The sequence below is a fragment of the Desmodus rotundus genome, chromosome 10 (genome assembly GCF_022682495.2).
Source record: "Desmodus rotundus isolate HL8 chromosome 10, HLdesRot8A.1, whole genome shotgun sequence".
Lineage (NCBI taxonomy): Eukaryota > Metazoa > Chordata > Mammalia > Chiroptera > Phyllostomidae > Desmodus > Desmodus rotundus.
This window is the reverse complement of record NC_071396.1, coordinates 95,506,549-95,532,065: the sequence shown is the minus strand read 5'-3', so window position 1 is coordinate 95,532,065 and position 25,517 is coordinate 95,506,549. Positions and strand designations below refer to the sequence as shown.

General features: G+C 50.6%; 1 protein-coding gene and 1 long non-coding RNA gene across 4 annotated transcripts in view; one reads left to right on the top strand and one right to left on the bottom strand.

Annotated features, from left to right (window-relative positions):
- Positions 1-13,896, bottom strand: part of CTIF (cap binding complex dependent translation initiation factor) — a 248,131-nt gene extending 234,235 nt beyond the window's left edge. Inside the window, exon 1 of one of the 2 annotated variants that reach the window (XM_053912424.2) lies at positions 13,610-13,896. The gene's annotated coding sequence lies outside the window, so the exon portion shown is untranslated. The remainder of the gene's footprint in view (positions 1-13,609) is intronic. The other variant, XM_024580202.4, reaches the window with a different exon arrangement.
- Positions 13,212-24,698, top strand: LOC123478685 (uncharacterized). Of its 2 annotated transcripts, none has more exons than XR_008425271.2 (4): positions 13,212-13,571; positions 19,532-19,652; positions 20,372-20,503; positions 23,712-24,698. It is a non-coding gene; the product is annotated as an uncharacterized lncRNA (long non-coding RNA). The 2 variants fall into 2 exon arrangements; XR_006653972.2 differs by lacking the exon at positions 13,212-13,571 and adding an exon at positions 13,941-14,062.
- The last annotated feature ends 819 nt before the right edge of the window (positions 24,699-25,517 follow it).

The window sequence follows — 25,517 nt, the reverse complement described above, 5'->3', positions numbered from 1 at the left end:
TGGGGTCCCCTGGCCCCCGTGGCTGTTTTCTCTCTGACGTGCAGGAGGCTCTCTGACGTTTGCTTTACTCAGAGGCAGAAGACACATTACCTCCCTCGCCAGCATCCCTTTCCCCCGACACCCTTCTGCGGATGTAACGGGAAGCCCGCATCCTTAAAAGACTCGGAACACGGCCTGGCACAGGGTAGGGACAATTTCTACCTTATTGGACAAAACAATCAATGTTATCCGGAAGGAACTAACCACCAAACCATGGGTCCCAGTGGCCAAGTCAGGCAGATCGAGAGCTGCTACCTTAGGCGCAGGCAAATGTGGAAGATGACGCCATGGAATCTTCCCTGCTGTGCCTCAGGGGCCTGGCCCTGGGAACCTCAGAAAGAGGCAACTGGGGACCCTCAATATTAACGCATCCAGTCCTCAAGGTCATCCAGCTGTGAAGTGACTTGCCCAAGATCACCCAGGTGGCATTAGTGGCAGACCTGAGACCAGTGACCTTTCCAGAATGCCACAAGGAGACCTCCGCATCACTTGTCAATCCCTGTGTGTGTGATAGTTAAGAGGCAAAACGGGAGCAAAATGGGCTATGCCACCTCTTAGCTGTGTGACCTGGGGGAAAATGCTTAGCCTCTCTGCGTCCTCATTTTCTCATCCATAATAAAGAGGCTGTGAAGGCTAAGATAATGCATGTAAAGGGCTCACTAAGCGCTGTAATACTGTAATACTTAACAAATGTTCGGTTTGTAACGTAAGTATCGGATGGACCCAGGGTTTCCGGAGAAGTCCCACCTGTTCAGTCCCTGAGGTGACAGACATCTCCCCCAATGCCCTGACGCAGCAGCTCACAGAGCAAAGAGTTCAGGGTTTTAGAGTGACTCCGGCCTGGATCCGTAGCCCCACTGCCACGACAAATCGGCGCAGGCAGAAAAGTAGCGTCTGTCAGTTCCAGGGGCTAGAAAGCCGAGCTGCAGGTACTGCAGGGCTGGTTTCTCCTCTGTCCTGGGCCTGCAGACGGCTGCCTTGTCACTGTGCCCTCCTTCACACGATTGTCCCTCTGTCTGCGTCCACTCTGTGTCCTAACCTCTGCTTCTTTCAAGGACATCACATAATCCATACTGGATTAGGGCCCACCCATGGGACCTCGTTTTACCTTAATCACCCCATTAAGTGCCTCACCTTCAAATACAGTCACATACTGCGGTGCCAGGTTGGGATCCCATTCAATGTGCCTTTTGGGTGGGGGGTGGTTTAAAACTCAACCCATAACAGCATGGTGGATTACCTCTCTTTCTCTTCAGGAAGAAATACAGGGTGGGGCAAAAGTAGGTTTACAGTTGTTCGTATGGAAAATAACAATAAGTAACAAATACGAGAATAAACTGTGTTTCACAGACTCACAACTGTAAACCTGCTGTTGCCCCACCCTGTATGTAAAAATCCATAAATCCTCATCCAGGGCCCTGTGCTGAGCCACCTGGAACTGGTTCTCAATCTGGACGGATGTCTAGAACGAGCAAGTGCCGTTCCTCATTCAATATACGCATTTTGCTTTAAACGTGGTTTTTCATGGTGCATGGACCCTAAGGCGGGCGCTGCCCGAGCCCTAGCCCTGTGGGAGAGTCACAGATGACACAGACTAGGACAGTATCTTCAAGGTGCTCATGATCTCAGAGAACAGATCAGGAAGGAGTCAAGAAATGACGCGCGTGACGGCAAGTGCTAAGTGCCCTAAAGATTTATGGACTGGCCTTGACCAGTGTGGCTAGTTGGTTGGCATCATCCTGGCAAAGCAAAGGGCCGCCGGTTTGATCCCTGGTCAGGGCACATGCCGGTTGAGAGTTTGGTCCCTGGTTTGGGCACGTATAAACGATTTTCTCTCCCTCTCTTTCTCCTTCCCTTCCCCTCTCTCTAAAAAAAACAAAAACGAAACATAATATAAAAATATTCTTTAAAAAAAAGATGTATGAACCAAGAGCTGGGGTGGAACAGGAGGAGAAAAACGACCATATGAGAAGAGTGCAGAAGGGCCCAGAGGGGATGGATTTGCTCCAGCAGGTCTCTGGGTGGTCACCTGTGCAGGGGGAGAGGAAGGTGGTATCCGCCACCGTCCTCCCATGGCCTGCATTCCCTACAGCCAGAGTTTCCAACCAGCATGGGCGAGAGATCTGCATCTGCCAGATACAAGGTGTCCACGGCGCTCTCGGAAGCAATTTCTTCCTTCAGTCCCATGGTCACCTGCAAAGGTGACCACTGTCTGCCATTGACCAGCCAGAGCCTCAGTCTCTCAGGCACCTCCAGTCCTGCTGACCAGGCCACCAGCCACATAGGCCGCCACCCTCTGTACAGTCCTGCCTGCAGGGATTCCCTCCCAACCCCCAGTTGGAAAATTAGAGGGGCTGCTTGGGGGAGGGGCCATAGAACCCACTTGCTGAGATCATACAAGGGGCCTTCATGGGACACCTGGGGTCCTATGCCCCAATATTCCCTGTGGGTTAAGAAAAAAAATGATAATAGAAAAGGCAAAACTATAGTGAAAGAAAGCATCTCAATGGTTGCCAGAGTCAGGGGGTGGGTCTTTTTTTAAACCTCAATTATGTTGAGGTATAAAAAATTTTTATCTCAATAAAGCTGATATTTCTCCCAAATAAATAAATAAAATCATATTAAAATTTGGTGAGGCAAATGTCAATCATTGTTTACCCACTTCCCTACAAGCAGAGCTTACCTCTTCCTATAGATCAGACAGAAAAGACCAAGACTTGCTTTCTCAAATGGGTACTGACCCATTTCTCTGCAGTGGGACTTGATAGAAATTTTAGTTGTGGGGTTCTGGGAAATTTCTCCCTCCCTGATAAATTAAGACACAAGGAAAAACTAGAAACTCATCTTCCTGCCTGCCTCAGACACAGTTACACAAGAACGGGATGCCTGGAGCAGTGGCAGCCATACTGTAACCATGAGGGGACAAGCCTGAGGACAAAGGCCAATATGCTGAAAATGGTAGCCTAGAAGGGTAGACTGAGTCCTTTAAATTTTTACTGACCCAGTGAATTAACCAACCCTATAACCTCGGTCTTCAGACTTTTGGCCATGCAAATCTACAAACACCTTTTTTAAAAAGTTATGATTAGTCCACTGTTCTTTTGCCAACAACCAACATCCTGTAAGCCAGGAGGTTTTCACCTCTCCAGACTTCCATGTCCAGCCCCCAAACGGAGATTGTGGCGAGGTATAATGTAAGATAGAACCTTGTGGCTGGAAACTGAGCCCCATCAGAATGCTGAGTCCACAGTCCCAACAGACACTTTCCTCTCTAGTCCCTAAACAAAATGAGGAGACAGATGCTGGTTTCTTTTGTGGGTGAGCCCTTCCCCCCATCAACCTATGTGCATCCTGCAGTGTAAAGGATAATAGTGTCAGGTGTGACCCACGAGCACGCACCCTCTCTGATCCATGTGGCCATAAGCACCCATTTGTCCAGGACAATCCCAGTTCACACCTGAGTCCCAGAATGATTATTAATAGTACTCCCTTTTACTCTCAAAAGTCTCCTTTTCCACAAAACATTAAGTCACCTCTGGCTGCCCAGCCACACTTCTCTTCTTACCCAGCACTTCCCACATTACCTGAGCAGGAGGCCATTCTGTCTTCCCCACCGAGAAGCAGACAGGAGGTGCTGCCAGTTCACCAGAATTCATCTCACCTCATTCGGAGTCTGGTGCCCAGCAGGCGTCTCATGCACATCCGCCAAACTGAACCAAATGTTAATGGGGTGAGAGCCTGAAGCTAAAGGATTGAAGCGAACCACTACAATGTGAGCATGAGGAACAATTTTTGGAGGGAGAGTAGGAGAAATTGGGTGCTTTCCCAGAATCCCTGGCCCTGCCCACTGAGCACTGCTGGCCCAGGGTCCTGTGTGAAACTGGCAGTGCACATCCGGGCATCCAGCTGGCTGATGCAACCTCCCTGCAAAGGCAATCCATGCCCCTTGTAACCTGTCATGGCACCTGGTGAACGGATGAACCCGCAGACGCCGGCCACCCTGCAGGTGCAAAGGAACGGGAAGCCTCTGCTCCCTGAGGAAGCCTGGCACACTGCAGACCGACCCCGGGAGACAGATAAACAGCACGCTCTCAGAAACACTTTGACTGTGAACGCCATCCTACTTGGAGACCACTTTGTTGTTCGCACGGTTGAAAATTGTATCTCAGCAAATGCCCCACAAATATGGTAAAGACCTGCTGGTCCTCCCCTGCTAGCGGTGAGATCATGACATTGCTCCCCCGGAAGAAGGCCCTAAAAGGGAACAGCATGGGGAATGTCAGCTCCACCCAGGCCGGATGGAGCCACGCACATTCTTTCTGAATAACTTCAGGCTCCATTGGCACGGCTACAGTTAGGCATCTCCACGTCTCTGCCTCTCTGTCTCTCTTCCTCATGGAAGTGACTTTTACTCAGTGAGGCACACAGAGAAGGCCTAGCACTATGCCTGGCACGAAATAGACACTCAATAAACACCAATTCCTGAGTCACTTACTTAGAAGCCAAAATGTATTCTGGGTGTTGGAGGAAAGAACTTGCAGTGTGGGCTGTTGCTTCTCTCACGGCAATCTGAATAGCACCAAAGCAAAGCTTCCCAAAACTTCGACAGCACAGACGGCATCTATGCAGCCAGCTCAGCTAAACTAACATCTCATCTTCAAAAGCTCCTTCTGGCCCTGGCTGGTGGCTCAGTTGGTTGGAGCATCGACCCATGCACCAAAAGGTTGCAGGTTCAATTCCCTGTCAGGGCAAATATCCAGGTTGTGGGTTCCATCCCCAGTTGGGGTATGTATAGGAGGCAACCGATTGATGTTTCTCACATCAATGTTTCTCTCTTTCTCTCTCTCTTTCTGCTCCCCTTCCTCTCCCTCTGAAATCAATAAACATATCCTTGGGTGAGAATTCAAAATACAACAACTCTTTCTGTGCTAAGTAAGTTAGGATGAAGTTGGCTGGACTGTCAGGGAATCTTAGCTGGACAAATTAAGGCCCTTCCATCCGAAGCCAAGGGGCGATGGTTGTTTGGGGAGCGGGGTCGTGGGAATAGCTGGACGGTGGCTGAGGCTCACAGAGGACCTTCCCAGCCACAAAGTCCTGTGGTAAGAGAAGGCACTGCCCCATAAGCAGGACAGTCCCGGCCGTGGGGAGCATCTGAGCAACTGCTGATGTAGTCAGGACTGCCACACAGCGGGGATTGGCGAGGTGACCTCTAAGATGTCTCCCAGTTTGAAATTCTAGGAACTCAGACTCCTGGCTTCAGGGAACCAGCAGGATGCTTAGTCTGGGGCATGAGCGGCAGATGGAGTCTGCATAGGGCACCCTTAGGGGGAGCCTGGCAGAAGCCTCATCTCATACGTGGCCTGAGTAAACAGCAGGGGAGAGCAGTCTGGCTTTCCTGGATGGCTTGTCTGCTGGCTTCTGCTAAGAGATGAAGCCCCGGGGCCGGAACAGCCCCTCACACAGCCCTGCACACGCCTCCCCCAGCAGCTAGTTGTCTAGAAGGCCCTTTTTAAGGGTTTTGAATGAGGCCTCTCTCCTCTCCTCCTCACTCACTCAGGCTACCCAGGTCCCACAGCATCTCTCCAAGGCTGTGACCCAAGTCAGTGAAGGGTGAAGAACCCCAGAATCTTCCTGGTACCCCTGAGAACCTAGAGACCACAGGCTGGAGGACCCTGGCTTCCAGAGGCTTCATATGCTAATTCCTCCTCTTGGGGGAACCTCTGGAGGGCATCCAAAAGCAAAGCAGGCCTGAGCTTTTGAGTTTCCAGGGGACATTTTTCTCCACCCTAAATCCAGGCCAAGACTGGCAGTGTCCCCCCACCCCCCGCATCTCACTCTTATGCACCAGCAGTGGACTGATGTCTAGTCCGTCCTTTCTCCAAGCGTGCAAACCTTGGCAGGGGCCCAGTCCAGGCAGAGCTCTTGGTCCCAACGCCCAGGCTCACCACTGGCAGATGCTATCAGGACCCAACCCCCCTTGGTTCTGAGACCTGTAACCTCAAGACCCCCACCCCCAGGACCGGCCTGGCCTATGCACAAGCTTCCTGTCCACACTTTCGAGTCCCTTGGTTTTTCCTTACATCTTACAAGTTCAGCTCTTCTTTGAATGGATGCTGGCTATATTTTATACAGCATTTCTAGGTAGTTGGTAATTGGAAGGTTTTCAAGATTTTTACTCCACTGTGGTACTAAAAATACCCTAAATTGGTATTGGGATCCCCTCTTTGGACTTGTCCATGGGAGCCTTCCCTGGCTGACCTCCCACCCCAACAACTGACTTGCTACATCTCTGCAGATCCACAGACATATAGGCTGAACACCTACTATGTGCCAGGCACTACCTTAGGCCCCAAGGATTCAAAACAGAAAAGATTGGAGCTCTGCCCAATATGCATCAGTGCTATAAAAACGCAGTATGGCTGGAAGAGAAGTACCCGTTCTACTAGTTAATCTGCAGTCTACTCTTTGCCCAAGCTGTTACAGCTTTTCAGTGGCTTCACATGTTCCATATCCTGTCTCCCGACTGGACTACCTGCTCCACATCTTCCCTGTCCTGTACTCAGGCCCCCAGGGCCTGGGACAGCGCCCTGCTCACCATGGATGTGCAAAATGAACAGGCCCGTCCTCTAACTCACTCTCACGCTTCCAGCTGAAGCTCACTCTTGGCTGTCGCTGGATTCTGCCAGCTGGGCCTCCAGCATGACACAGCATCCCCGCCTGGCTTCCCTGATGACAGCGGCATGAGGCGTGACAAAGGATTTTCCGACAATGGGAGGAAGAGGTGTCCTCTTATTGTGTCCACCATCCCCACCAGGGTCCACTCAGCAGCAGACCTTCCCCCAGCCCCAGGCCTGGGGCTCCTGCCCACAGCGCTTCCTCGGGCTTCTATCCTGTGCATCATGCTGTCTGTAAGAACAACAACAATTCAAATCCAACGCATCTAACATTGAACTCCCACAATCCTCCTTCCCACCCCAACCCGAGCCGACCTGCTCCAGGAACCAGAAGGTCACACCTGGGTAAGGGCTGCCGTTCACCAGGTCAGTGGGGCCGGAAACGTGGGAGTCACTGGGTCTCTTCCCTCATCCCCCATAGCTAAGCAACCACTAAGGACTTACTCTCTAAAAAATTTTAATATATAACCTTCCTCCACCCCTATCCACATTTCCCTGGTTGCAGGCCTCCACCCCTGCGACCTGGGTGCCCTATGGAGCCTGCCATCTCCTCATCAGCCCTGCAGCTGCCCAGCTCCCAGTCCCATTCCCTTCTGCCCCAGGGCACATACCTCCACCCTGCTTAAAGCCCGGTCCTGCATGCTCTGCCTGCAGGCTGAAAGCCAACGTCCTCAGCCAGGCTCATAGCTCCTCAGATCGGGGCCTCTCTGCCCTTGTGCTCGACCTCACTGCTTCCTTAGCCAGGCAGCCTCAGCCTCCACACCTTTGCACATACTGTTCCTACCCCTGAATGCCCTTCTCCTAGCTCCTCTCCTGGTTCATTCTCTTTCATCCATTCAAATGCAGGTCCTTCATTATCCCCCTTAGGAATCCCTCCCTGATCTTGAGGCTAGAACAGGTGCCCCCGTCCATGCTGCTCTAAGGCCCTGGGAACGTTCTCTACCGCTGCAGTTACTGCACCATACTGAATTTAACCACTTGCACTCACCACACCACACTGAAGTTGACTGTTTAAGTGTCTGTGTCCCCGGCAAAACACTAGGCTCCTTGAAGGAGGCGGGGCGGGGGTCTGGGAAGGGTTGTGCCTGTTCACCATTGTAGCCCCAGGTTCTAGCACAGACCCAGGCACAGAAACACAGCCCAAACACTATTAAGAAGCTCCTTCTAACTATAGGATGACCCACTGAACCTCCTTAGTCTTCTCCACTTCCAGCCCAAACACCCACAATGCCACAGCCCCAGAGGAAAGCCTCCTCCAGGACCGCTGCAACCCCAGACCTATTCCCAAGCTCACCTCTTCCATGAAGTCATCCCAAACTGGCCCCAGACCACTGCTATGGTAACTGCCTCCCATCCCTCCTCCAGCCCACCCCTGAGTAAATTAGCATTTGGCTCTGGCTTCATGGCTGGATATGAGCTAACAGCAGACATACAGAAGTTCCAAAAAGTCCGAGGCCCTCTACTCACAGAACTGTAGAGAGGATATAACATGGTAGGCCCCCTCCACCCTGGGCAAAGGGTTTGAGGTCTGAAGACCAGGGTTCAGATCCCTGCTCTTCTGCTTACTTGTGGCTTGGGAGCGTCACTAACCACAGAGGCTCACTCAGTTTCCTCATCTGCAAAATGGGAACAATGACAAACAGCCTCACAGGACTATTATAAAAAACAGATGAGACCGGTTGTGTGAAATGCTTTGCAAACCATAAAGCCAAACCAAGTGTCAGGTACCATAAGAGTCTCCAATGCCAACCAACCCCCTACCCAACTCCATGACCCCCAGCGCCGGCAGTTTCTGTCCTCAGATGAGTCAGGTGAGAATCAAATGAAACCTGTGGGTCCTCTTCCTAGAAAAATGCACATACACAACTGCTTTGCATACACTTTCGGGAGGTTTCTGAGGATCTTGCATGAAAAGGAAAAAGCAAAAGGCCAAATTTAAGAGTGTTAGAAGGCCCCAAGGCCCACTGCCTCTCCCAGATTCCTGGATGATGAAAGATGAAAAGATTCCTGGAAAGATGAAAAGACAGGGCAGGCAAGGCCAGGCCAGTCTCCAAGGAAAGAGGTCTCAACACTATAAGGTGAATTCCAGAGCCCTTCCTGGAACCAGAGGAGAGGTGAGAAGAAGATAGGGCATTCTCACTCTCTGGGGAGTAAGAACCCCACTCTTTCCCCCCCAAAAGTACCATGGTATAGACAAGGAAGATCGGATGAGGCATCAAAACCCAAGATTTCTTGTCCCACTCTGCCAAGGGCTCCTGGCCACTTTGCATTAAGTCATTTCGTCCCTCTGGGCCTTGGGGTCCTCGTATGGAGATCTGCTTATCAACAAGGACTCCCCGGCTCTGGGTGCCTGGGATCTGAGGATGGCTTTGTTCCCACCCTGTTCTGAACCACAGCTCTGGCCTGGGTTAAATTCAGAAATAAGAAGCAGATGTCGATAGTCAGCATGGTGGCAGTCAGGGAGGAGGCCCCCATCACAGCATGGTTCTAAATTAAAGAACAGTGTGCAGGATGAGGCAGGAGGGTGGAAGAGCGAAGCCTGCGTGTGAGCTGCTGAGCTCAGGTGACCAGTGAGTCAGCAGTGAGACCCAGAGGTACAGCATCCCCCTAAAAGAACATCAAAAGGGGCTGCCACATTACTGGCTAAGCTACACAGAAATACCATCATATTTGGAGAATTCCCCAAAACTGCGATTTGCCCGTCTGTGTGTGCCTCCTGTTCTCTATGTGGGCCCAGGATTCTCTCTCCATCCTAACTGCCACCTCCTTCGGGATCTGAACAGCAAAACAACAGAACCTTTAAAACAAAGGCAGTGTGGACCCTGCGACTGAGAAGAAATTAAAGGACAGGGTCAGGGCCCCAGAAGTGAGCTTGGGAATGAATAGATAAAAAGCAGACCGATACTAAACCATCGACACAGACCTGTACGACAGACACTAAGCTCAGGGAGAGCCTACATGAGACGCTGACCAAAGCCACGGCCCATCACAGGAGACAGCAGCCTACAGCAGCCCAGCAGTGCAGGGGCAGGACCATGGAGAACAACTTGTGAGCTCCTCATTGCTTGGCAAAGTAAGCTGTTGGGTGGCTTCAGGGTCATTTCCCACCAGCTGCTTCACTTCTACAGAAGGACACACAGAACCTCTGGACCCCCCTGGGAGATTCCAAACCGTCTGAACTCCAGGAAAACAAGAGACATTGGGATCTTCTTCCTCTGTTACTTGCTTCTGCATTTGCTCTAGGATAAAACAGGCATTTTGAGTCCCTTGCAACCAGCCTATGTGAAACTGATGAAGTCCCGGGGTGAGTGCTCTAAAATATTTATGATTTGTTCCCTCCCTCAGGGTCTGAATCATCTGTTTTGTGCATTATAACTTAACTGTTTCTGCCACATTATCTCTGTGTACCCAAAACAAAGTAGCATATCTCACTTAAGGTAGACGCTCGATAAACATTTGTTGGACTTAAACATTTATCTCCATAGTCAGAATAGGTTTTTGGCAGGCAGGGGCCATATGTTAAATATTCTTTGTATACATTTCAAGCTATCCAAACAGGTAGGTGTCCGATATGTATTTGGGAAACAATGGTTGATTAGTTGACAGAACCCAATCATCTTCTTTCAGGTTGTGTCTGAGATCCTTTGTGAACATGAACTCTGAGAAACACGCACTTGCACGTAGGGGCTCATTGCTCTTTGGGGGGCTTCCCAATCCCTGGAGATGGAGGGGACAGGGAGTATAATCTGAGATGGTGTCTTAGGTGTCTCCACTCTAAATCCGACGGTTTTGAAACCAGGAACTACAGAATAACCCTTGGATCCAATAAGAACTCCGTTAACACAGCCATGTGAACACAGGCGTGTGTTACATAAACATGTGTACCATATGCATTTAGTACGTGCAGGCATGATTCTGGAATACACTGGATGTGCCCAAACTGATAACCACCAATAGCATATTTTCAGATAAGTGGTAATGACAGCAACACAGACGTCCATTCTTTAGTGGCAAGTGTCATTAGGACTGGTAGCAAATCAAAAGTGTTTTGACAAAGAGCAATAAGCAGCATTAATTTACCCCCTTTCTCAGTTTCAGTATTTCCTGGTGTACCAAGACCTACTCTGGGGCAGGGTGGGGGGGGGAGTGACCACTATTTCAACTAAAAGCCATAGGCTGAGAAGAGAAATCACAAGGAGGGGGAAGTAGCCCTTTGCCCATTTTTTGGGCCTCAATATGCTCATCTGTAAAATGGGGTTAATACCCCCTGCCTCACAGGCCCCCCTGAATAAATGCAATGACAGGAGGGTTGGGGGATCTCGCGCCCTGCAAAGTCATACAAACCTATTATTATTCTGGCAATCTGTTAATCACTGATGACACTGTGCCCCAGAATGCGGCACAAAATTACTGCCTCCAAGCGCGCACAGTCCAGGACACACTTGACACAGCAGATGCGGTGATCTGTGTGTAAATCGAATCCTGTTTCTAATACTCAAAGGGAGTTTCCTCCAGCAACCTGAGTGCATCCTTCGAGGGGCTGGAATCGTCTCATGTTTGCTGGGTGCATTCTGTTCTCCTGTAACTGAGTTTTCTTGAAAGCCAGGCAATTTCCTCTCGAGGTCCGGAGCATGCTCACAACTGGGATTCCTGAGGTTTTCTGCACAGGCGGGCGCTGGGCCGGAGGGCTGGGGCTGGACAGCCTGCGGCCTCTCCCGCCCACTGGGCGGTACCTTCCTCTCTCTTACAGCTCAGCGGCAGCGGTGCTCGAGCTGTGTCACTTTCGCCTGCCAGAGCCTCCAGCCGGTCGAGGACCTGGCAGCTCCGTGGCTTCCTTCCTTAGCATGCGGAACCTAGCCCGGGAGATAATTCCCGGGCTCTCACACCGAGCGGGCGGGGTCAGCAAAGGCATGCACCCAGGCATCCGGTGGCAGCAGCAGCAGCGAGGGCAGCAGCAAGTGCGGCAGCGCTGGGCTGGGCCCAGGCTGGGACCGCAGACCAGCCTCTGGCCCGCACTGCCTCCTGGACGAAGAATTGAGTGGGGGGCGCAGAGCACGCTGATTTCCGCCAGGGTCTGTAAAGGTAGCCATGGCGAGCGCGGACAGGCGCACCCACAGAGCGCCTCAGTGCAAGGATCAATCCGAGCGTGTCGGGGTGGGCGACACGCGTGCGTTGGAGGCTTCTCCGGCCAGTCCAGTGCCCCCTCCCTTGCGCCGCCTAGTAGTCGGCTGGTCTGCCGGGCCTGGGGGCGTTAGAGACGCGGAGATAGAGACTGCGGGTCTCCTGCTCTACAGCTGGCGGGTACGCCCTTGCGAACCCGGGGCACACGCAACCCCAGGGTCTACACGACCCAAAGACCCACCACCCCAATCTCCAAGTAACCCGGTCGCGCGCACATGTGCGCGCTCCAGCGGACACAGTACTACGAGTCCAACTGGGACCACCAGGGGGCTGGCGCGACCTGTCTCCACAGAGATCAGGGTCCTCGGGCGTCCCCACTACGCTGCAGTCTGCGCTCCCCGCCCCACACTCACGCTGGAGCGGTGTGTACACACACAAACAGCTGGGCGGGGGAGGCAACGCCTCACTCCCGGGGGTGGGGACGCACGCCGTGCTGCCAGCCATCCCTCCTCCCCTTTACACACCGCACCCCCATCCTGCTCATGGCTGCCCCCAACCCCAGCCCTGCAAACTCCACGAAACCAAACAGCCAACACCACCCAGATGGACCCCCGCTTGTCTTTTAACGCCAAAAGAGAGACATACTCGGTCCCTGGGACACCTCCTCCAGACGCACCCTGGCTCCCACCAGCGGCCCTCGGGGAGCCCCGCTGCAGACCGAGCCACCGCCCCCTGCCAACCCTCCCCCAAGACCGGCGTCCAGAACAAGTCACCTGCTCTCCGTCCTGAACAACCCGAGCTGGAGCCCACCCCATGGCCGCTGGAGTCACTCGCCACCGAGAGCCTGGTTTTTCAGAGCCTGTCAACTTAACCCCCGCTCCACCGGGCGGACCTATTCCTCAGGCCCAATTACACCGCGGCGACAGTAATAATAATTTTCACAAAGCCAATAGAATCACCACCATGGGGAATATCCAAAGCTGGAACCTCAATGGATCCACCGACTCGGTTTTCTCCTCTGCTTCCGTCCTTCGTGCCCCCCGCGGCCCGCGGGCTCACCGGGGACAGAGGGAGGGACACAGAGACTGTCTAGACGACAGCCATCCCCGCGCCCGCGGGGTCGGGCGCGCACACACTCAAACACGGCCGCTGCCACAGACACAATCAGTCACCAGAGGAGGGAGGGGCGGCGTGGAGACACTCTTTCGGGGTCCCTCCTGCAGCCGCGAGGGCAGCAGACTCCGGCCGGGAGCCGCCACCCGGAGCCGCGCTCCTACCTCGGCGGAGCACGATCAGAACAGCTGCAAGTTTGGCTGCTACTAAACCAACTGCTCGATGCAGCAAATGCGGGCTTTAAAACAAAAGGGAGAGGAATCACGCTCGCTCTCTTCCTCCCCCCGGGTCGGAACCCGGCACATGACAGCAGCTACACTGCGCGGCTCCAACGCCAGCCAGGCTCCAGCCGTTCGCCCCTCAGTACCCCCTCCCCACCGGAGCTCCAAGGCTACGGCGCCCCGCGGGGCGGGGCACCCGGCAGGGAAGGGGCAAACCTCGGGAGTGGCGAGATCGTGGAGTGCGGTCCTCGGCAGAGCAGGGGGGACGAGGATGAGCGCTGACGCCCGGCTGCCCCTGGCGCAGGAAGGAGCAAGGGGCTAATTGTTTGGGGCGGTTTTTCCTGGATTTACCTATAAGGACGCAGTCCTCCTCCCGGGTCCCCGAATCGAGCGGCAAGCTGAGGTGACTAAAAGAGAGGGGGCGGACAGGGGGATGCTCACCTCGGGGTTCCTCTGGCCGCCGCTCGGAGTCCGAGTCGGGGGTGGGGGAAGGGGGCAGGGAAGGGGAAGGGAGGGAGGAGGCTCCGGAGAGCCGACTCCTGCTGCGAGTTCCGCGCGTCCCGGCTGCGGAGGGGTTCGGGCGCCCCAGCGCACAAACCCAGCCAAGAAGGAAGGGAGGGAGGGAGGGAGGGGAGCGAGGGAGGGAGGGGCGGGTGGAGGGGAGGGAACAGAGGAAGGGAAAAAAATATATCCCTGCTCTGACACAGGGAAAGGGAATGTAGGAGAGTGACGTCCAGGCCCCGCCCTCCCCTCCGGCCACGTGCAAAGACATGAAAGGAAAGAGGGCGGCGGGGAGCCTGCTGGGTAATGTAGTTCGCCTTTCTTTCCCGGGATGGCGGGCCCTGGAGAGCCCGGTGCGACAGGCAAGCTGGGGATGCAGCCCCAGCATCTGAGGTATCCCAGCGCAGTGACGCCGAAACGCGCGCCCAGCGCCCCAAGACTCTAGCGGGGCCCTGGGTGCGGACCTCTGCTTTGGGAAAACTGAAGGCTTAAGCGCGTTCCAGGCTTGCGAGGGAACGTTTGGTTTTCGGGGCAGGAATGCTTTATGGGTGAGGACTTTGGCGCTTAAAGTGCAAAGTCTGTCCTAATGGCAGATAAAAGGGAGCTTTGTGTGTGTGTGTTGGCAGGCCCAAGTGGCGTTATTGATGCTGAATTAAATGCTACCGTCTGTTATTGAGATGTATATGTTATAATTAACATTTGAACATCTCTGTGGCTGGGGTGGGATGTTGTAATTAGATATACACTTTGCAACCAATTAATTTTCCATTGGCCATGCTGTGGGCTGGGACTGAGAACGTGGTGGCTGGGAGAATTCAATACAGTGGAAAATCCGGTAATCTCTTAACCAAATCACCAATGTTTTCTGAGTACCTACTGGGTGCTAGGCATTGATTGAACTTGGCACAGAGAGGCGTTCAGGAGAAATGTACTATGCTGTACAGCACAGGTGGCAAACACAAGGCCCGGGGGCCAAATCCGGCCCTCCACCTTGTTTTATCCTACCTGGCACCTTGTTTCTACCCGGCCGCAGCGCAGAGCCCCTTGCCCCTAGTTAAGGAGTAGTTACATTTCTACAGTCCTAAAATTATATTCGGCCCTTTGAAGGCAACTGCCAGGCTGATGTGGCCCCTGGTGAAAATGAGTTTGACACCCTTGCTGTACACCCTCCAAGGAAAGGAGTTAAAAACTCATCAGGGGAACTGTGTGATGCAGTATAACTGCCATAAAAATCCATTTATTAATTCAAAGAACATTTGGTGAGCACTTTCTACAGACAGGACATGCCTGGGAATGCCAAGGCAAGTAGGACCCTCAGTCCCTGTCCTCATCTCAAAGTCTAGTGTAAGGATTGTAAAGTCAATGCAAGTAAGTATAGGGGATAAGTCAACACTTCACATAGGCATACGCAGAAAGAGCTAGGGAGCTCTCAGGTGGAGCAGCCAACAGGATGGAGGGTGGATGGAGGTGGGAGAGGGTCAGGGAAGGCTTCCTGGAGGAAGTATTTTAACAAAGGCAGAGGAAGTGATAGGCATCTGACAAAGGCTACAGGGTACAAATGCTCCAGATGAGAAGGAAGACAACAAATTCTGAAAGTCCCAGCAAGTTGGCAGGGCAGAAGGGGCAGACTGATGGGAAGTGGGGGTGAAGGCTGAGTCTAGAGGGCAGAAGGAGCCCGGGACAGCTTCTCACTGGAGACAGGGCTTAAGTGGGCCTTGAAGAATGGGTGGGATTTCATTTTGTGTGGAGAGCTTGCGTTCCAATCTTGAGGCTCAGCATGAGCCAAACCTTGGACAGAAAGCAAAGCAGAATCCAGCATGGTATAGTATACTTTACAGTTAGGTAGAACTGAGTGTTAGTGAGTCCCCTTTTGTCACTTTAAAGCCAGGTGAATTTAGGAGTGTTACATGACTTCTCTGAGGCTGCGTTATCCTCAAAAGGGAGCAGAAACAACTGTATCATAAAGTTGTTAGAGGACTAATGAGACATGGAATAGCCTGGCCGTTAGTAAATAACAACAAGAGAGAATCCAGTCCCATCCTATAGAGCAGCTCATTTGATTCTTGTACCGAAGGGCATGCAGGCATGTCTTCCCCTCCCTTTTAGAGGGAGGCAGCAGGCCCACAGTTGGACGTTCATAAGAGGCAAAGTGGGTACCAGAAGCCAGTTGTCTGGGTGCCAGGTCCAGTCTCCCCACATCCCCAACCCCACCCCCCATACACACTGGCCAAAGGACCGTGTTTAAGCACACCTTACCCCACCCCCTTCTTTGCTTCTCAGAATCTGTTCATTGGCTCGGGAGTGTGTTATTTTTATGCTTTGACATCTGAGTATTTCTTGGGTTTGCAAAACACAAAATACTAATAGCACTTGAATCTATCCACCCAGCAGACTGCCATTTACCTACCTTTGTTGTCAACGCTGTTTGCACATTTGTGAGAGGCACGCCACCAGCAAGGAAACAAGAATGGAATTGTCTGGGCCTGGGTTTTGCTTTTACTTTAAATCACACCCCAGAGGTGAGAACAGGTTCCATCCCAGAGGTGATGAGAGGCTGAGCTACGTGCAGAATGCAAAACATCCACGGAGCGGACACACCTCTGTTTGGGGCTGCCTGGAGTGAGAGGGCCAGCAGCAACAGCACAGACTGAGAGCCTGACTCCTGGGTTTGCATCCCACAAGTGGCATTCCTGGATCTGTGACCTTGGGAAGCCTACCTACCCTCCACAAGGGTGACCTTGGGCAGCTTAGTCAACAACCTTTCTTGGCTGTGTGAGAACCAGCAGTAATAATGTCATTAAAGTGGATCCAACACACAGCTAATACTTAGTGATGATGGATTTCTTCCTTTGACCCAGGGTCTTTCTGGGTCAGAAGAATGATCCCTGGATTTTCCTTTCTGTGGAGTCAGGCCAGCAGGGCTGGTGCTGCAGGGAGGACTTTTGGGGTGACTCATCTTCATGTGTGATGGAGATTAGGTTCACCTTCAAGGAAGCTTCATCCAGTTTGAGTTCTCACGCCCTGCTGGCGCAGCTCTGAACCCTCACCAGCAGACAGTGGTTATGCTCTTCCTCTGCCCACCCTGATGCCCAAGGCTCTCCAATAGGTGTTCCCACTTACGGCATGTCCTGGGCTCCCACGTTGCTTCTCCCTGACTATGAAAACTTACCTCCCGCTTTCCGGACCCCCCCGAGCCCTGCTCTCCCCTTTCCTTCTAATCTAATACCTTCACTAATGTATGACAAGATAGTCTTTTCCTTCTCTCCTCCAACACCCACTTGTTTGTATTCTTATCTAGAGCTCTCTGAAATGGCCTCTCAGGGCTAGGATTCAGGCTGGAGTGGGGGTCTTTGAGAGGAAGGCTCTGCCGGTCCTTCAGACCCAAGTCTCCCAGTGCAGGAAGCCTGGGGCTTGCTTGGTCCCTCATCTAAGGTCCTTCCTTCTCTGCTCTGTAGTTGACCTTACGCCCCACCTGCAGGCTTAGGTCAGAGTTGCTGCTGGGTGCAGAGTCAATGAACTGACCCTGGCTTTGGTTTAATTGGGGCAGATTTCAGGTGCCAAGAGTTGCTTTGTCTAATTTGTCGCTACATAGCTTACAAATTAAAAGCCAGAATGTTTCTCTCTGCTTTAAGCAGTTGCTTTTCCTAACCCATACTTCCCTAAGATATTTGCAAAAAGAAATGTTTCTCCTTCCTCCTGCCAGCCTTCCCTCCATCAACCGACACAATTATTGGGGGCCTGGTGGGAGCCCACCTAGGGCTAGGGGGACGTTCCCTGCCTTCAGGAGCTGACTAGGCTAGTCTGGCACTCTGGAAATAACAGGAAACTGATGAAGTGCTGCACTGTGTAAAGGCAACTTGCTTCTTAGAAGGCTGGAATGGACAGAGACTTCTGGGAGGAAAGTGACACGGGACCCATTGATAACGTCCCATGGGGAGGACTGGCCTGGGAGGCTTTGCAGAAGTAGTGTCTTTAGGTGGACGCTAGAGAGTGGGTCCATCGGGCGTCGGTTTGGTGGCCTCTGACCCCGCAGAAGGAAGGAAGTTACTGGTCTAGTGTCTACGCTGTTACTGCGGTGTCGGTCTAGAGAGATAACGCTCTGATAGAACCAGGTTAAATTTCACCCAGGTCTCATCTCAGCTTCTCCTACACAACTCCCAAGACCAACGCCTGACAAGCAGGCGGAAAGTGATCCTCTAGGGTTGAAGTTGGTGGTGGAGGAAGGGACGTCGATAGAGAGCAACGAGCTTGAGAAAGCGAAAGCTAAGTAGGAATAAACCAACAAATAGTTTATGGGGAGCATGCTATGCGTAAGGCATTGCCGTACACCCTGGGGAACTAAGTGTGTGAAACTGGGTTCCAGGTCCCAGCTGACCCGACCCTGCTGTACGACAGTTCCACTCTTTGGGCCTCAGTTTTCACACCTGTAAGATGGGAGGGTTGGACTCTACAATCTCTAAAATTATTTCCTAACCTGAAGTTCTCCCTTCAAGAAGTTTACAATTCAGCTGGCAAAAGAAGCTGTAAAGTTAAGTAGCCAAAAAGTATGTTTTAAAAGCTGTTTAATTCCAGCAGAATAGGAAGGGTTTATAATATTCATTAAACAAAGCCCGAAGTCCATGAGGGAACAGAAGGAAAACAGATCTTGTCTTGCAAGATTCAAGAACAGTAAGTGGCCCTGGCCGGTGTGGCTCAGGTGGTTGGAGCGTCATCCCTTAACTGGGAGATTGCAGGTTTGATTCCCAGGCAGGGCACATACCTAGGTGCAGGTCTGACTCCTGGTTTCTGGTCCACGTGCGAATGATCTCCAGTCTGGATGCATATGATCCCCCGTTCGGGCATGGGCGGGAAGAACCCAATCAATGCTTTTCTCTGGCATCAATGTTTCTCTCTCTCCCTTCCTCTATCTTTTCCTCTCTCTCTAAAAGCAATAGAAAAAAGTGTCCTCAGGTGAGGATTAAAAAAATATGTAAAGAACAGTGTGTGAAGCCCATGAGTAGATAGGCATACTTCAGGTGCGTGGGAGTTCAAGGTCAGACCTTACTGCTTGGTGACATGAGCACCTCATCCACAGGTGGCCTTGTCCATGATGAGGACCTGGGCAAAGATACATCCCCACATCTCTGCAAGAGACAAGTTTCATTGTCCAGCTACACCCTAGAAAAACTGTGCCACCCTCAACCTTGGAGGGGTAGCCAAGCTTACTGGACCAGGTGTCCTTGAATCAAGGACACCAGGCCATTGGCTAGGCTTGGACTTAGGTGGCCCTGGCTCTAGCAGATGAACTGAGCCAATCAGATTCTCTTTTGCAAGAATCTACAAGAAAAGGCTGAGAGAACTCTGTTCATTGGGGACTGTGCCTTAGTCTGGTGGAGGGAGAAGGGACCTGTGGCCTTGGTGGGCCAGGTGCAAGATGAGTAAGCAGAGAAGGGGGGCGGAGGGGGAAAGAAAATGGGAGGGAGAGGGAGAAGAATCTAGAGTAGTCTCAGTTCCTAACTTTCCAATTCTCAGTCACAAGCTGCCCTTAGATTCCTGATATCTCTGTATCCTTATAGTGACTCTTTAGTTTGTGCCAGCTTGAGTGCATTTCTGGTCTTGGGAATGCAAAGACTCACATCTAGAACAGCCTGAATGAGAGGAAGCGCAGAGAGGGGATTTGCGGCCCTTCTAATCCCTGATCCTGAAGATGCACTTCCCTTTTCTATCCTAGATGTCTCCCTTCTCAACTAGCTTACAGTTCCTGTCTCCTCAATCTTATTCTGAGATGGCAGCATGGTTTGGTCATGAACCTTCCACAGCCTCTACATCCCTTTGTCAAAGAACAATAGCTAATATACTAATTGAGCAATTACTATTTTTCAGGCAATAAGGAAAACACTTTCTGCGCTTTGTATCATTTAGTGGACCTGGCAGTTGAAGGACCTTCTACAGAAGGAACTAAGGCTAGGAGGAGTGACCTAACGTGCCCAGGGGCACACTGCCAGTAAGTAGGACACCCCCCATCCCCATCCCCAAACATCAAGACCTACCTTCTCTAAGTCTCCTGCAGCATCTCTCCTCCAGCTGCCGGAAACATCCATTTTCCTCACAGATGCATTCGTAATGAGGTTTCTTTCTTTGAGACTGGGACTTCAGAGATGTGTGTGCATTTGTTTGTATATATCTGATGCCCCAAACAATTCTATGCCACAGAAGAATGATCTTTATTCGTGTAACTCATCGGTCAAAAATTCTTTGATCCAGCCCTGACTGGTGTGGCTCAGTGGGTTGGGCATCATCCACAAACTGAAAGGTCATCAGTTCGATTCCTGGTCAATGCACATGCCTGGGTTGCAGGCCTGGTCCCCAGCTGGGGGTGTGCGAGGAGCAACCCATCAATGATTCTTTCACAAATGATGTTTCTCTCCCTCCTTTTCTCCCTCCCTTCCCCTTTCTCTAAAAATCAATAGGTAAAATATTTAAAAAATATTTTGATCCATATCTATAATATATTTGTCATGTATCTATATAATAATTATATTTACCAAAATAGACATTTAAATGATGACCTAAAGGTGAAATAAGTCTTTTTAAATAATTTTAAAAATGTATGAGTTAACGGTTCAAAAGTGCTTTTGCTATTTGGGAAATTTTTTTTGTGCCTTTGTTTAACATAAAAGTGACTATCAATAAATATCACAATATTCTCTTCTGGTTCTCTAGTGGCTCATTTGGGGACAAACACACTCGGGGCCCATGTACCACACTCTGGATGTGGAATGTTTGACACATTCCCCATGTGTTAATAACAAAGTGATTGCAAGAAACATTGAAGATGCAGTCAGCTAAATCTGAGTAAGTTTCCATTCCTTCTTTGACATATGTATTAGCCTACTGGTTTTTACTTTTTGCAGTTTAAACAAGTGGTTTACTATGTGTAATTATAGTGGTTGCGATAGCATTGCTTATGCATTTTTGCATCCAGCTTTAGTTGCCTCATAAAATTAAAAACACACATTCTCTCTGTTATTAAAAAGTCTTTATAGGCACCATTGGAAAAATTACTTAAGTGACCTTTATTTTTTTACCCTCGTGTTTTAAGCACATCTAATGCCTTTGCTCTAACTTGGATAACATGAATGACAAACACACACAGAAATGTGCATTTATCTGGGCTCGCAGTTTAGGTCAGAAGAAAAGATAGGTACATTTCACAGCAGGTTTTTTTTTAAAGCTGTTATTTATTTTTTAGAGAGAGGGGAAGGGAAGGAGGAAGAGGAAGAGAAACATTGATCGGTTGCCTCTTGTTGCTTCTTGCACACCCCTAACTGGGGACCTGGCCCACAACCCAGGCATGTGCCCTGACTGGGAATCAAACCAGTGACACTTTGGTTTGCAGACCAGCACTCAACCCACTGAGCCACACCAGCCAGCTTGACAGCAGGAGTTTATAAATGGGAATTAGCAATTGTGGGGGGAGCGAAGGAAGGAAGGAGGAGGCAGTAAGTCCATGAAAGTTTGTGCTGAGGAGCTGCTTTGAGCCCCAACTCAGGAGGCACACAGACCAGGATGTGAGTCTTGCCAGCACCTTTTATAACCAGGTGACAGCCTCGGGCAGTGATGAGTGCTTTGGACTTGTGTCCTCTATCAAATGGGGAAACAAGAGTGTCTGCCTTGGTGAGTTGCTGTGAGGATTGAATGAGACCATGTATGCAAAGCACTTACCACATTGGATGGGCTCACTGAAACTTAACTTTTAGTTTTTGGTTATTACTGTTGTGTTTTGGTGTTACACTGGGGATAGGCTGTGTGGGATCCAGAATGAAAAGCTGACCAGTTCAAACTTTGCGGCCCAAAGAGCCGCAAAGAGATGGTTAGATTGCATTTCCAGCAGCAATGCAGACATTGGAGCGCGACTCTACTCCGGCCTGAACCTGGATCCCAGTGACCCTCACGCTGCGGGGGGCGGGGCGGTCAGTGGAGCCTGGGGCCTAAGGAGCTGTCAGTCCTCCAGTGCCGCAGGAGTTGACACTCTGTCCCTCTCTCACCCACGTGCAGACGCAAACACGCTCACCCCATCTCTTCCTCTGTTTCGACAATGTTGATTATCAAATTTGTTTATACTCTACCCTTCCGAGAAAGAATTTGAGACCGCTGTTTAAAGTCTGAGATATACCTGGTGTCTGAGAATGGGAGTTTACACAAAAGACACTTTATGAGATGACTAACTCTTTTACACATGGAGCAACCATAGTTTTCTTTAAACAGCAGCTCCTCTGGCGCCTTCAACGTGGGGTCTGACCGACAACGTTCCGCCCCACTCGCAGCTCTTCTGGAATGTGCCAGCGGCGTTAGTGTGTTTGCGGCACTGGCTGTTCTGGTCAAGTTTGGTACTTGAATGAATTTTTTTTTGAAGATTTTTTTTTTTTTCTAGAGAGAGGGGAAAGGAGGGAGAAAGGGAGGGAGGGAAACAAATTGTCTGCCTCTCACACGCCCCCATCTGGGGACCTGGACCACAACCCAGGGATGTGCCCTGACCGGGAATGGAACTGACGAATTTTCAGTCTGCAGGCCGGCGCTCAATCCACTGAACCACACCAGCCAGGGCGGTACTTGAATACATTTTATAAGAAGCTCTTTGAATTTATTTTGTACTGTCTTAAACCAAACTAGCGGCTTTGTTGTATTTTTTTGATCAATTTCTGTACAATCTGAGCTGTGCAGAATTAAGCAATTCAATTACTCTGTTTTGGAGACTGTTTAGCTGCCATTTAGTCAGGGAAGCCTGCCTGGAGGAGGTGGAGAGGAGGTGGTTCAAGAAAACAAGGAAAGATGCGAATTGGCTGGAGTTGAAGGGGAGACAATCCCAGGGGAAAGCAGCAACGTGGGCAGATGTTGGGCCTGCTGTTCTCCCTACAGGGCAGCAGCAGGGGCAGCCTGATAGCCTAACCTCAGAAGGGCCAGGAGGAGGGGGAAGCAGGCCCATGCCAGTTCACTCGTTCCCCATCCCAGGAAACAGATGTTGTCTGACACGGAGAGAAGAGGGGCAGCACTCCCTTTCTGCTGTGCATGCCTAACTCAGGCCTTATCAAACACACCTTCCAGTGGGCATGTCGCCCTGTCAACCTGACGGTCACTAGAGGCACCTGTAATTGGTAGAAAATGGTATTAATTTACTCACATTTTTTTTCTTCTAGAAAGAGTTTTAGTCCTAGGCTACTTAAAGTACTCAGATGTAATCTTTGTTCCTGAGCAGACTCATAATCGCCTTGTAATTTAATTACTAAGCCAACACCAGTGAACTCTTCTGCTCTCAGTTGAGTTGTAATTTTCAAATACTAGCTTCTTGGGTGGGGCCTAACTCTGGGAACGGTAGTTATCTGGACACAGGTCTTAAGCTAGGCTGTGCTTTGTGAAGCCGCTTGGCTGTGGAATTAGCTCCAGAGATGCCATGAAACACGAGCATGCTGTGAGTGGTCCACCTACCTGTCAGCTATGGCAGACGTTCATTTCCACCAAAGCACATCCCAGCTTGTCCTTCCAGTCACTTCTTTATTCCCTACATTCTCCTTCCACCTGGTATGTTTGATTTCCTCGGCAGAGAGAGGGGAGGGGAGGGAAGGGAAAGGAAGGGAAGGGAAGGGAAGAGAAGAAGAGATTCATTATTAGAATGGGCTCACACAAATATGGCCAAAAAACCCCGAGATCTGCAATCCGCAAGCTAGAGAATCAAGCAATCCAGTGGTGTAATTCAGTCCCAGTCCGAGTCTTGAGAACCGACAGCCCCAGTGTTCAAGGGCACAATAAAATGGATGTCTCGGCTCTAGCAGAGAGATTGCATTTGCCCTTCCCCTGCCTTTTTGTTCTAGTTGAGCCCTCAGCTGATTGGATGGCAGTGCCCCCCAACATTGGTGAAGAGTCAGATGTACTCAGTCTACCAATTCAAATCCTACTACCTGGGCATCCCTTAGGCCAGTCAAGTTGGCACATAAAATTAACCATCATAACACTCTGTGTTGGTTATCTCATTTCCCACACTAACTCTATCATTCCCATTTTACAGATGAAGAAACTGAGGTCCAGAAAGTTTACATGATTGGTGATTTGCCCAAGGCCATGAAACCAGCTAATCACTCTGTTCCGCTGAAGAAGGCCACAGGATTTCTCAACACAGAACAAGGCTTGCTTATGAATGGATAGGAAGACCTCTAGGAATGCAGTTATTTTCTTACGTTTCTAAAATTTAGTGCCTTTTCTGGGATGATGACAACAAACAACAGTAAAGACAGTAATGCCAATGATGTTCAAGAAGAAAAAAGGAATCGAATACGACCGAATGTTCAGCTATGATCTCCATATGTAAAAAACCATCAATATTTGAACATTTTATTTTGTAGAGAACTAAATTTGGCTGTGACTATTCATATAAAGGAATTACTACTTTAGAGAAGGATTCGCTGAATTATCCTCTTCTGATGAGGTTCTCCCATTCATTTAAAACAGGAATTAATTTATAACAATGTGATGAATATATAGCTCCCCCAAACCCATCTGTTGCACAGCAGGAAGCCAAGTCAAGTTGCTAAAATGACTGTGATCACTGGGTAATGGCAGGGGGGGATCTGCTCACCTCAGCACTTGAGGGTTCCAACTACAAAAGGATCTGTAGACGCAACTATCAAACCACTATTATTAATCTTGGTGAAAATTATAAAGTGCCAGAGAAATGCCAAAGAACAAAACAAAACTGTTTCACGTACTCACTGCTGTTAAGCCTCCTTTTGCCCCGCCCTGTATGTGCCATCCTTATTACATGCATGATTTCACTTCATCTTCACAAGATCCCTGTGAGGTAGATACTATTCCTGTGTTATAAAGGAGGAAACCAGGCCTTGGAGATGTTATAGTAAGTTGTCAGATTTCTAAGAGGTGGAGCCTGGGTTCGAGCTGAGGACTGTCTGCCAGCTAGAGGGGAATTCATAACCTCCTTTCTGTACCACCTCTGTGCATCCTCACCTCCAACATGCAATGCATTAATAGAACCAAAGTATATAACCTTGGTGCTTGAGCATTTCCTTATATGGCAGTGGGGGTGGCTGATATGAAGAGGTAGCCCCGCCCCCTGCTTGAGACTGTAAAAGAGCAATCTTGCACCAGCTGGCCCTCTGACTCTGTGAGTTCCTCACTCAGTGTCCTCTGTGCTGAGGTCTAGTGCCCAGGGCTGGTGACTGCCGAGCTCCAGGTGCAGGCAGCGAGCTCCCCTGAGGCACTGATCCTCTGTCAGTCCTTCACCCAGCTTGGTGCCGGTTGGAGGTGGTGTTCCTTGGCAACAGGCTCTGTGAGCCAAGCACCGTGCCATGAGTTCTGCAGGCTTCTGCACTGATAGGGAATGACGCTAAGTGCATGAACTGAAGTCTGAAGACCATACCTGTCGGTTTCTCCTCATCCTTCAGGAACATGCTTCTGAGGGGAAGGAAGTGGCAGAAACCAAGGATGTGTGCATCCATGCATTTTCACTCCGAGGCACTTGTGTTCAATACTACCAGCAATGTGAGAAAAAAAAGGGAGCCAGCTTGTCTTGCTCCTTCCTGTCTTCTGCTTAATACTTCAGCAATGTTAGTCAATTCCTCCCCCTTAGTAGGATGTTTCTTGCCCCTGGTTCTATATTCTGGCTCATGCAGTTTTCTTTGCCTGCAATGTCATTCCAGCACCACTTCCAGTCTTTCTGTTTATCTTTCACTCACTTGTCACCCTCCAGGAAGTCTGCTTGAGTTCCTTGCTCTGGGCTCCCTGTCCATATCTCATACTGCAATTGAAACATCGCTTTATAACGACCCTGTATGGGTCTGCCTCCCTCTCTAGTACAAAC